This window comes from Rhodnius prolixus, unplaced genomic scaffold, assembly GCF_049639745.1.
Source record: "Rhodnius prolixus isolate KJV_2025 unplaced genomic scaffold, Rpr scaffold_2, whole genome shotgun sequence".
Classification (NCBI taxonomy): domain Eukaryota; kingdom Metazoa; phylum Arthropoda; class Insecta; order Hemiptera; family Reduviidae; genus Rhodnius; species Rhodnius prolixus.
The window spans coordinates 63,214,308-63,227,212 of NW_027411592.1; the positions used below are offsets into that span (position 1 = coordinate 63,214,308).

General features: G+C 37.0%; 1 protein-coding gene across 2 annotated transcripts in view; it reads left to right on the forward strand.

Annotated features, from left to right (window-relative positions):
- LOC141450142 (carboxyl-terminal PDZ ligand of neuronal nitric oxide synthase protein) overlaps positions 1–12,905 on the forward strand; it is a 299,139-nt gene that overhangs the window by 256,069 nt on the left and 30,165 nt on the right. The window lies entirely within an intron of this gene.

Consider the following 12,905-nt stretch of genomic DNA (forward strand, 5'->3'; position numbering starts at 1 on the left):
AAGTAAATTTCTTGATGAGCTAAAATAGGTCCCATCCTCAAAAGTCAAAAGCATCACTGTTAAACAGGACTAAGAATTCTCCCAGGCGCTACGGTAGCCGAGCGGTTAAGAGACTAGGCCCGCAATGCTAAGATGTATTGTTGGTTTAGTGGGTTCGATTCCCCCTGGTCTAGGCCTTGGATTTTATTTAATGGTTAATATGAGAAATTTGTAGTAAAGCATGTTAGGCGGTAAAAGACTAGACCCGCAATGGTAAAATGTATTGTTGGTTTAATGGGTTCGATTCCCACGGTCTAGGCCTTGGATTTTATTTAATGGTTAATATGAGAAATTTATAGTAAAGTATGTTTGCTAGTTGCCTCCGTCCACGACACCTAATTCGGTAGTTGGATGTAAAGCCCGCCTAAAAAAATAGGCATTACTTTACTTTACTATGTATTCTCCGAACATGATACTGTTATGGATCAGTTTTATTCAAATTATTGAACCCTTAACCTGAGAACTAAGTAGTCATTAATTTTTTTGATTGGTGCAGAGCAAAAACTACTCAATCAATCAAAATGTGACAGAAATTTAAGTTCCTGTTGTATCTCCGCCAATGATGTACTTCATCTGATAGTGTTTCTCTCATTTTGTAGAGATTTAAATCGTCTTTAATTGAGCCAAATTTCAACCAAAGAATTAGTTTATTTTATTTAGAATATTATATATATAGATATATATCTATATAAACTACACTTATGTACTAGTGTGCGAAGTTAAATTTAGCTCCAACTATTGGCAAACAATCATCTTGGAGCTTTCTGTACGACAAAGAAAATAAAGTAACACTAATAAGATCACATCATGCGAGCTCGTCCTTTCTGTCAACTTAATCTCTACTCCTTCACAGCTAATTAAAGATCAGACTATAGTTAGCCAGCCAGACGTTGTTATGTTTAAAGCAAAGCAGTCTTATTGTTTACCTTTAGTTTGATTTTATTGTAGAAAAAACAAACAAACTTTGCAGATCTCTTTTGTTCTAATAATTCTCTTTTGTTCTCCTTCTTTTGTTCTAAGAAGCTAGTCATTAAAATCATTATTATTAATAATAATAATAAGAAGATAATTTTTAAGAAAAACTTACTGTTTAAGAAGTTGAGTATAAGGATTGATAAAACGCAAAAAGGTACAAAAAAATCAGTAAGTACCATCATTTCATTAATTAACTTCTAACCTACTAAATCTCGTAAAGTATTCTAACTGAAATATTACTATTTATACCAGTTATAGAGCTTACTTTTCTCTACAATTCGGTACTGAATTTATTACAATTGGAAAAATAGGAAGATAGATATAGAGGTTTGAAATTTGACTGACTTTTAAAACCTCTAAACTTTAACCTTCTTTATCTTAATAACTATTATCACTAGAACAATGCCATTAATACCAGTTATAGAGCTAAGTTTTCTCTACAATTCGGTATTGAATTCATTACAATCGGAACAATAAGAAAATAGATATAGAGGTTTGAAATTTGACTGATTTTATATAACTTAATGTGGGACCAATATCTTGCTGTGATAATAGTAATATTTCCTAGACTAATAACCAACACAGAAAGTAGAAAAAGGGAAAACGTCTTTAATACTCTAGACCAATCTCAAGAATTATTACGCTGGCCCCTAATAAATTAGTTTGATTTCCGTTAGGGTCGTAAGCAGCTAAAATGAAGTAACGTAGACAGTAACATTGTTAAATGTTACTAGAAAATAAAAGTAAAAAACATAGTTAAGAATAAATTTAAAAATACAAAGTTTATTTACTTAGGCAACAGTGATTATTTCATGTATCTTTTTTTTTACCGTTTAATATTGGCAACACTGTATACAATACAAAAAAAAATATTACGTATATAAAGAATTTAATTGATGTTTCTTTTTTTTTTTGCACCATTTTTCCTCCCCTCTCTCGTTATTTCTCTCGTTTTGTGCAACAAAATAAAGGGCTTGCAGGAGCAAACAGGGTCAGCAGTACAACTATTGCTACAGTCTTACCAACATCAATTCAAAAAAAATAAAAAAAAATGGGGGAAACATAATATTCCTAGCTAAAATATAAACAACACTGATGGCTGGATGCTCCCCTCTCACTTTACACAATAAATTTTGTCCAACGTTCCTGGCAGAAGCTCCTTTACCAATATACCATTATGGAAACGTAATTCTTTACGTCATGAACCTTTACTCACACTAACTAACATCATTTCTGGTTTACGGAAAAATTAATTACGTAAATTCAAGTAGGACAAAGTCGTGTTGATTGTATTCACATTTTCTTATTATACTAGGCAAGCGGAAGTAAAAAAAAAAGTAAAAGTAAAGTAATCGCCTATTTTTTTCAGGCGGGGCTTCACATCCAACTACCAATTAGGTGTCGTGGACGGAGGCGACTAGCAAACATACTTTACTATAAATTTCTCATATTAACCATTAAATAAAATCCAAGGCATAGACCAGGGGAATCAAATCCACTAAACCAACAATACATCTTAGCATTGCGGGTCTAGTCTCATAACCGCCTAACATACTTTACTATAAATTTCTCATATTAACCATTAAATAAAATGCAAGGCCTAGACCTGGGGAATCAAATCCACTAAACCAACAATACATCTTAGCATTGCGGGTCTAGTCTCATAACCGCCTAACATACTTTACTGTAAATTTCTCATATTAACCATTAAATAAAATCCAAGGCATAGACCAGGGGAATCAAATCCACTAAACCAACAATACATCTTAGCATTGCGGGTCTAGTCTCATAACCGCCTAACATACTTTACTATAAATTTCTCATATTAACCATTAAATAAAATGCAAGGCCTAGACCTGGGGAATCAAATCCACTAAACCAACAATACATCTTAGCATTGCGGGTCTAGTCTCTTAACCGCCTAACATACTTTACTATAAATTTCTCATATTAACCATTAAATAAAATGCAAGGCATAGACCAGGGGAATCAAATCCACTAAACCAACAATACATCTTAGCATTGCGGGTCTAGTCTCATAACCGCCTAACATACTTTACTATAAATTTCTCATATTAACCATTAAATAAAATGCAAGGCCTAGACCTGGGGAATCAAATCCACTAAACCAACAATACATCTTAGCATTGCGGGTCTAGTCTCATAACCGCCTAACATACTTTACTGTAAATTTCTCATATTAACCATTAAATAAAATCCTAGGCGTAAGACCGGGAATCGAACCCACTAAACCAAAAATACATCTTAGCATTGCGGGTCTAGTCTCTTAACCGCCTAACATACTTTACTATAAATTTCTCATATTAACCATAAAATAAAATCCAAGGCCTAGACACCGGGGAATCGAACCCACTAAATCAACAATACATCTTAGCATTGCGGGTCTAGTCTCTTAACCGCCTAACATACTTTACTGTAAATTTCTCATATTAACCATTAAATAAAATCCAAGGCCTAGACACCGGGGAATCGAACCCACTAAATCAACAATACATCTTAGCATTGCGGGTCTAGTCTCTTAACCGCCTAACATACTTTACTATAAATTTCTCATATTAACCATTAAATAAAATCCAAAGCCTAGACCTGGAGATCGAACCCACTAAACCAACAATACATCTTAGCATTGCGGGTCTAGTCTCTAACCGCCTAACATACTCTACTATAAATTTCTCATATTAACCATAAAATAAAATCCAAGGCCTAGACACCGGGGAATCGAACCCACTAAACCAACAATACATCTTAGCATTGCGGGTCTAGTCTCTTAACCGCCTAACGTACTTTACTATAAATTTCTCACATTAACCATTAAATAAAATCCAAGACCTAGACTCCGGGGAATCGAACCCACTAAACCAACAATACATCTTAGCATTGCGGGTCTAGTCTCTTAACCGCCTAACATACTTTACTATAAATTTCTCATATTAACCATTAAATAAAATCCAAGGCCTAGACACAGGGGAATTGAACCCACTAAACCAACAATACATCTTAGCATTGCGGGTCTAGTCCCTTAACCGCCTAATATACTTTACTATAAATTTCTTTTATTAACCATTAAATAAAATCCTAGGCCTAAGACCGGGACTCGTATCCAGTACCACAATATAGCTTCGCAGGTTTTGCCTCTAACCGCTCGGCTGCCGTGGCGCAAGCGGAAGTATAGCGATCGCTTAGAGAGTTCACATCGGAATTGGGGTGTTGTAGCATTTCTCCGGCCTGACCTCAAGGTTTTTGGAGCTGGTCCACTTTTAGCTGAACCACTTTCTTCACTTTATTGAGCATATTTTCTGAAAAACGAATTTCCCTTGATTTTCTTTAAAACTCAGTGTACTGATTGTACACTTGGAGCACTACAACTTTTATCTGAAACTTTTTCCTTGGAAGAATCGATCCAGGGCAACTTTGGGCGATAACCTTTTCAGTGCCCTGAATTGAGTTTAGGACGTATTAAATATGTACCCAAATTTTAAATTTAAAGAAATTTTGCTTACTGGAAGTGTCACTTTTTACTGAAAAAAACATTTTGTTGTAAATCTACTTTTTAATAAAAGTTGCAAGTTACTAGAAAATTTAACTTCAGTAATCTGCAGTTAGTTACTTCTTCTATTTCCGGTGTCTAAAAAAACAGGAATTATATTTTGCACAAAAGTCAACTGAATCCATCAAACTTCCCGCAAAATACTGAGAGAGAGAACGTATCCATTTAAGTAAACTTTTGCAATTTTCAAAACTCTCTAGTAACACGTTTCCAACTTCTACATGCACACAGTGTGTGTGTCTGTTGATTTTGTTGGTACATCAACAAAATTATCCATGAATATGTATTGGCAGAACTGTGTGCTGTGTGATGAAGCAGCCAGCTTGTTCCTGTTTCCAGAACGGAAGTGGAATTAACTGGACGAGATCTCAACATCAAAGTACACAACACGTGCATATACAGAATAATTTATGCACTAATACTTATGCATGTACTAATATTTATGGTAAATTTAAATTAAAAATTTATAAATGAAGGCCCTTTTTACCCAGGGCGAAGGAGGGGAGACAATTTCATCTTAAACTTTTACAAGTTCCATTCTTACAAAATTACCATACGTACTTATAATTATCAAATTTAAAGTGCTTCTGCGAACTGTAATATCATTTTCTCTTATTTCATTCATAGTTTTTAACTTTTATATTTATTTTTCTTCTTATTGACTATACTCGAGCCTCCTTATTGACTAAGCTCGAGCTCCCTTATTGACTATACTCGAGCCTCCTTATTGACTAAGCTTGAGCTCCCTTATTGACTATACTCGAGCCTCCTTATTGACTAAGCTCGAGCTCCCTTATTGACTATACTCGAGCCTCCTTATTGACTAAGCTCGAGCTCCCTTATTGACTATACTCGAGCCTCCTTATTGACTAAGCTCGAGCTCCCTTATTGACTATACTCGAGCTCCCTTATTGACTATACTCGAGCCACCTTATTGACTAAGCTCGAGCTCCCTTATTGAGTATACTCGAGCCTCCTTATTGACTAAGCTCGATCTCCCTTATTGACTATACTCGAGCCTCCTTATTGACTAAGCTCGAGCTCCCTTATTGTCTAAGCTCCAGCCTCCTTATTGACTAAGCTCGAGCCTCCTTATTAACTAATAATCTACAAGGTGTGGCTATTAAATAACGAGACTATTGCTGTAAAACATTTTATTTTTAAATTTATACATATTTAGTTATTATCACCTTCAGTATACACCCCTCTCCTATCTCTACAACGCTCCATGCGAATTTACCATTGTTCTGAAACAGTGCTGGAAGTCTTTTTCTGTCAGCTCCTGCATGACGCGTGTCGCTTTTTCTTTCACAGCTTCACAGCGGACTGAAATCGTGTTCCTTTTAATGCAGATTTGACTTTAACAGAACAGATAAAAGTCAAATGGGGCCGCCAGGTCAGGCGAATAAGGCGGATGGCCTAAAAAACTGGGATGTTGTACTTGGCTAGAAACGTCGTCTTGACAGACAATGCAGCCTGAGCCGGCGCCGCGGTTGTCTTGATGGAGAACCCCCGTGACTTGTTCTTCCCTCAAATCGGGTCGTTTTTTTGTTCTTACTCTTTCACGGAGTTGAGCAAGCACCTCACACGGTAGTAATGTTGATTAATTATAATCGATATTTTTTGATCCGTTTTGGATGTGGAAGGGCGACCCCGGGCGGTCATCTTCTCGGCCATCTTGGAAACGCTTGAACCACACAAAAACTTGGGCACGTGATTAAATATTCATCGCCATAAACTTCTTTTAATAGAAGATAAGTTTCAGTAGCGGTTTTTACCAAGTTTCGATGTGAAATTTCACGATTTAATTCGTTGCTCTACTACGTTGTGTAGTATCGATGTTTTCGGCAAACGAAACTAACACCTCTTACTCAAACGACGGTTCCGGTCAGACAGATTTCTCTACGAACACGTGAGACGCTGCAATCGAAAAAGAAGGTTTTACAATGCGCAGCTGTCGGTCGTTAAGATTTGGCGCATGCATAGTTCTGTTCTGTAGCAGCATCAGTCTCGTTATTTAATAGCCACACCTCGTATTTAGTTATGTTTTACCTTTACAGAACTACAACTTTAAGAAAGGAAAACTGCATTTCCCAATTTACCTAGGTAAATCGATGAAGCCAGGTCTTGACTAGTCAGGTCTTGCCCCTTATCCTATTATTTATTTACTAGCTGAATGAAGTAAACAGAGAATAGAAAGACTGCGAACAAATTAGTGGCCGCCTCGAGTTGACAGTCCTAGATCGTATATCTGCATTATTTATGTCCTGGACAGATATTCCGGTCTATGTGTGTCTGTCTGTCTGTCTGTCTGTCTGTGTACACGCACAGTGGCCATTGAGTTTCTGTCCCCTCGGCCAATCCCCGGCTAGCTTCAGTTTCTCTCTATTTTAATTTTTATCTCCTCCTCAACGGGACCGACCGGTCACACTATTTGCGTATTTCATTTTATGTGCGCCACCCCCCACCCGCCGCCCAATGTTTTAATTAACGTAAATTAATTTCACATGTTAATGGTGGTACAGTAATTAATTAAAAGTAATTAGTAGTAGATAATAAATTTGTGCTCGTTACTCGTAGCTATAATGATGTAGTGGCAGGCGTTGTTATATATTACGTATTATTCTGAATACAAAAGAGGACGGGGGTTGTATTTGTAGCGGAAATTTCAAGGTTCGCGAGAATTCTTTTACCGGAAGTAGCACTTTACTCTTACGCTACTCTTGCAGTAGATTTTGTGTTATCACACAATCCGGAAATATTCCTTTTTGAGCATACATTTAAAACGCACCAATCGCTAATAACTTTTTAGGAAAGCGGAATTCCGGAAAAAAAACCCACGAAGTAAACTATATGTTTTGTTTTTTTTTGGGTCTAGTTTTCAAATTTTCCACCCCCCGATGATGTATCTTCCATTTTTGGTGGAGTTACGGCTATAAGTATGATTGTAGGCCTATTAACTGGCCACTGCAGACTCAGAAAACACATGCATCGCATGGGCCTGACAGATGGCTAGCCTCTGTAGGTTCTGTCAGGAGGAGGAGGAGAAGGAAAAGGCCACTGCACTGTGTTGTGTCAGTGTGAGGGGCTTGTCTGGGCTAAGGATGTTCCTCCTTGGGGAGGAAAAACCGGAGCTTTACCAGAGATTAAACGGACGGGGTCTGAAGAGCGAGCTTTAGTGTGGGAGGGGGGGAGCCACAATAGATCCAAAGGGGTGGCGTAGGCCTTGAGGCCGCCCTAATCTAATCTAATCTAATCTACGGCCAAAAACCTGATCGGGGTTTCATAAGGACCACTAGTTTTGACAATGATTATGAAAACTACATAAAAAATTTGTGAAAAATGACGTTGACCCCGTTTCGATATCCCCAATATTTGTTGAAGATATTTAAGATCAAAGTTACAATTTGATCGATTCGTGATCAGTTTTCAATATTAATTTTCCACCAGAAATACACCAGTTTTGGGAGGTTCTCTGACTGCAAAAAATTGTTATATGTGACGCAAAGAACAAAAATAATAATAATAATTGTAGATTTTAAAACATTTAGTGTAATGTAATGGTTGTGGGTGAATCAGGATAAATTTGTTTTATCATCAAATAGAAGCAACCATCACATCATTTTAATGTGGACCCCGTATGCAAGACTTCTTGACCTATAATTACGGTAAGGTGTTGGTCTAGTGATCAAGACCGTGGCTTTGTAAGTAAGATATGTGTAATGGATATTTAAATAAAATTGTAGTTAATAAAACTACTAGATTTGGTGTAAACGTAACAAAGTAAGTAAGTAAAGTAATTGCCTATTTTTTCAGGCAGGTTTTACGTCCAACTACCAAATTAGGTGTCGTGGACGGAGGCGATTAGCAAACATACTTTACTATAAATTTCTCATATTAACCATTAAATAAAATCCAAGGCTTAGACACCGAGAATCGAACCCACTAAACCAACAATACATCTTAGCATTGCGGGTCTAGTCTCTTAACCGCCTAACATACTTTACTATAAATTTCTTTTATTAATCTTTAAATAAAATCCAAGGCCTAAGACAGGGAATCGAACCCACTAAACCCAACAATACATCTTAGCATTGCGGGTCTCGCCTCTTAACCGCTTGGCTATCGTGGCGCCTGTAAATGTTATAATACACCTTGATTTGCTTCCTTCCTGTAATTACTCGATAATGCTCGCACTTACAGTTACATATTGTATTGGGTTTTTTGTCCTTTTTCCCAAAATATAAAAAGAAAAATTTTTAAGCATAAAGAAGTTTAACTTATTTTTGTCAGAGGAAAAGAACTGGTTCTGGTACTCCAATGTTTATAAAAAGTAAAAACTATTGTATTATTTGGACAATAAAAACATTTTTATTATTATTACAGTTACATATGCTAGGCGGTTCCCGCCAGGAAAATCTCTTGATTGAAAATCGCAATTCTATACAGATTGAGAATCCACAGCTTCACAAAACTATGAATAGATCTGGACCCTTTTAAGAAAGAGTGCATAACTCACTAAAAATAAAGAAAAAGCTGATAGGATATTAGAATACAATTAAAGGCGGAAGTATTCCGTTTTCATTTCAGTGGCTGTGGTAGAGTGACGTGAGCAGTATCTGGAATCGGTCCAGACGGAGTGACGCAATCGCGATACTTGAGCTGCCAGACAGATGGTTGTAGACACGTCGTTCTCCACTATAACTGATTCTTTTTTTACTTTCCCTTGTATCTGGAAGGGGAAGAAATATCGCCCCTTTTTTCGCGATCTTTTTTTTCTTCTTTTTTTTTAAGATTAAGATTAGCTGAAGATGTGCCTAAGAAGGAAATGACTAGAAAAGTTAAAAAAATTGCACGTGATTCAAATTTTATTTCAATCTTGGACAATACCAGCGGAAGTGACTGTAACCTGGCGATCAAAATGGCCCTACCGGAAGTTCTATTTGGCCGAATGGATTGTGGATTCACTTTTTGTTTAGTTTTTTTACCCAGAAACTTCTGTCTTCGCTTTTCTTTGAAATGGGCCCAATTATTGCTTTTGCTGTACCTTTATTATTTATACCCTTTAACCTTTTTTTTGAAACATATTCCCAGGGAATTTCGAATAAGGGCATTTTTTATTTGTGCGTGTGTGTGTGTGTGTTACAAAGTACCCCGGCTCCAACAAGATGGACGACCCAACCAGTGGTTATTGGTGGATGGAATTTATGGGCGGAACGGAAGGCACAAGTGTGGCAGACAACGGAAATACTTTAGTGTGCCCCTGTTAGAGGGCTGTGGAAAATAGCACTGCCTTCTGTATTTACTATTTATTGCACACGTAAAGGAGGGAACTTGTGGCGGTGGAGGTAAACTAAAAAAGCATGGGGGTACCATAAAATATGGGGCACTACCCCCAGCAGGCTCTTGCCCTTCCCTTCTCGTCCAACCGCACTATTGCAACTTCCGTCTAACCCACTGTCCTAACCACCAACAGGAAGAAAACGACTGCATCAATCAAATGTAAATATAGATCCGGTGAATGAAATCCAAGTATTTCAGTGAATTCCGGTGGATTCTAATTCTTAACCAATTATAATGATTCAGAAACTCCGAATTAGCGGAATATTAATGAGTTAGAAAACAGGAAGTCGTGTGAGTGGCCACCAGTAGAATTTTATTTTATTTTTATGTGTAAATAATATTTTGTAAAATTTTGAATTGTGCAAATTTCTATTTAAATTAAAGTACTTTCGTGCAACAAAAGTGGCTATAAAAACACGATACAGGAAATTCCATCTTAACCTTCAATCACATCACAAACAACTCGTACATCTATCTTCCAGAACATTTTCAGACAACACTTCTAGGACAGTCTTAAAAGACAGTGTGGCCTCGGCGATGTTCTCTCTGATGAAGAGAGTCAGTAGAATGTAGATTATTATTGGGAGTGTTACCGCTGGGTAACTTCTCCACTCTGAAAAGTGTGATATGTTGCTTATTGTTTACCCTTGTTGCTTATGATGCAATAAAAAGCGTTGATTGTAACTACATAAATAAACACTTGTAAATGCTGTTGTTCGGGGGATAACGATCTCAGAGTCGACTGTTAGAAGAAGACTGAGAGAGACAAACCTTTCATCCAGAATGCCTGTGAAAGGATCACTTCTTACTATAAAACACCGTAGACAGAGACTAAGATTTGCAAGAGAACATCAAACATGGACTGAAGAGGGATGGAAAAATGTCCTATTCACTTGAAGAGACGAGGGTGGCTGTAAACAGTCCAGATGGCCGTGGGAGAGTATGGAGAAGACTTAGAGAACGGTACAGTCAGTGCTTTGTGTCAGAGACTGTGGCATTTGGAAGGGGCTCGATCATGTATTGGGGTGGCCAATCTACACCATAAATATCGTTTTAATAAACGATAAAAAATAAAATATGTTTTTATCAAAGAATAAAATAATAAGATGAAGATAATAATAATAGGGAAGAGGGAAGGGATTAGCTATGAGGTTAGCATACTGGGCTCCCACGCGGAGGTCCCGGGTTCGAATCCAGCTGCTGACCCTTAGATTTTCTCTTCCTAGGAGCTTCTTACAGCTCACTGTCCGGTGATGGGCAGTGTTGTCTGTAACGAGAGAACACTGTCCGGAGGCCGGCAGTGCACTGAAAAAAGCTCCGGGCGCCAATAACCTTAGATGTTGACGCGCCTTGAATCATAAAAAAAAAAAAAAAAAAAAAAAAAAAAAAAAAAAAAAAATAGGGAAGGGATTGGGCTCAGTGGTTCCCGGATCCCAAGACGGAGATCCCGGTTTCGAATCCATCTGCTGGTTTTCTCTTTCTAAGAAGATTTTCTTTTTTTCTTAAAGGAGCTTGATACAGCTGACTGTCCAATGTTGAACAGTGCTGTCTGTAACAAGAGGCTATGCACTCAAAAAAAAGCTCTAGGCGCTAAAAATTTTAGATGTTGACGCGCCTTAAATTAAAAAAAAAGTAATATTACTATTTAGGTATTACATAGTTTACAAAAAAAAGGGTAACTACAACTGCAACAAGAACAAGAACAATTTTTGAAAAAATGTCGTTTTTGCACATTTTTGGCATCTTTTTTTCGATAACTAATTAAACAATGTTATCACGAAAAAAAAATTACAGTTATAAAGGAGGATTTGCCCTATATTTTAAAGAAAATTTGGGAATTTTATCTTTTATAGAAAAAGAGAAAAAAATTGTCAAAGTTGGGTGTTTTTCAACGTTACAGCTTTTTCGTGGACGTTTTGACAATCAACCCTTATACAACTGTCCTACCGGAAACAGTTTTAATGCGTAACCACCTTCCTCTTTGATTACTGTTCATTATTTTTGGTGACTGATTCATAGTTTCAATAGGATGAAAAAATAACTGCCAATTTCAGTCATGATAAACTTTATTATGCCGAGCTTTCGACCTCGGGACTAAGGTCATCTTCAGGGCCAATTTACAGAGTTTACAGTGTTTTACATCCATTAGAAGGTTGGTGTGTCTTGTCTTGTCAGTCCATGAACAGACAAGATAGAAGACACACCAACCAATGATGTAAAACTTTGTAAACTTTGTTAAATTGGCCCAGAAGATGACCTAGTCCCTTTGGTCGAAAGCTCGGCATAATAAAGTTTATCATGACTGAAATTGGCATTAATTTTTCATCCTATTGAAACTTCCCCGTTTAAGTATTGAGCTTCGATGAAGTCGTCGCTGAAGCTTAAAGCGTTTAGTAAAAAAGGGCTGTAAATGATTAAAAACGCACCTCATTAAGTGTGTTCTTTTTTTAATAACTACAGAAATAGTAGATACATTCTTCTATTTAATCTATTTTAGTAAAGAGAGCATTTAAAAAGCCATAGAAGTTGATTCAATGTGGGCCGTAAAGGAGCTACCCCCACCCACCCCCACACCAGGTCTGCGCTGGGTATAAATACAGGAGAAATAAAGAAGGCATACCCACCATAACCTTCTCGCGGCGGCTTTACTAACCAAAACTCTAAAAATAAATACTTTATTCAAGTTTACATTTAAAGGAAACAATCTTGTATTTATTTTTTCGCCGACAAAGAAGAATGATTCGGTCTTTACCGGGCATTGTCGGGAAGTTAGTGGCGGAACAGGAAGAGGGACGATCCATTGTGTGTGCGCCCGGACATCACATAGTGTGTGCTAAACAATTGGTCCCATTAGTAGTGGCCACATTTTTTGCTAACTTGTGAGATGCTTTTATACTTCTTGTCTTTCAAGTTTTGTCACCAAAAAAAAAAATAAGATTACAAAAAATCTGTAATCAGGTGTTACCACTCTGACACGATT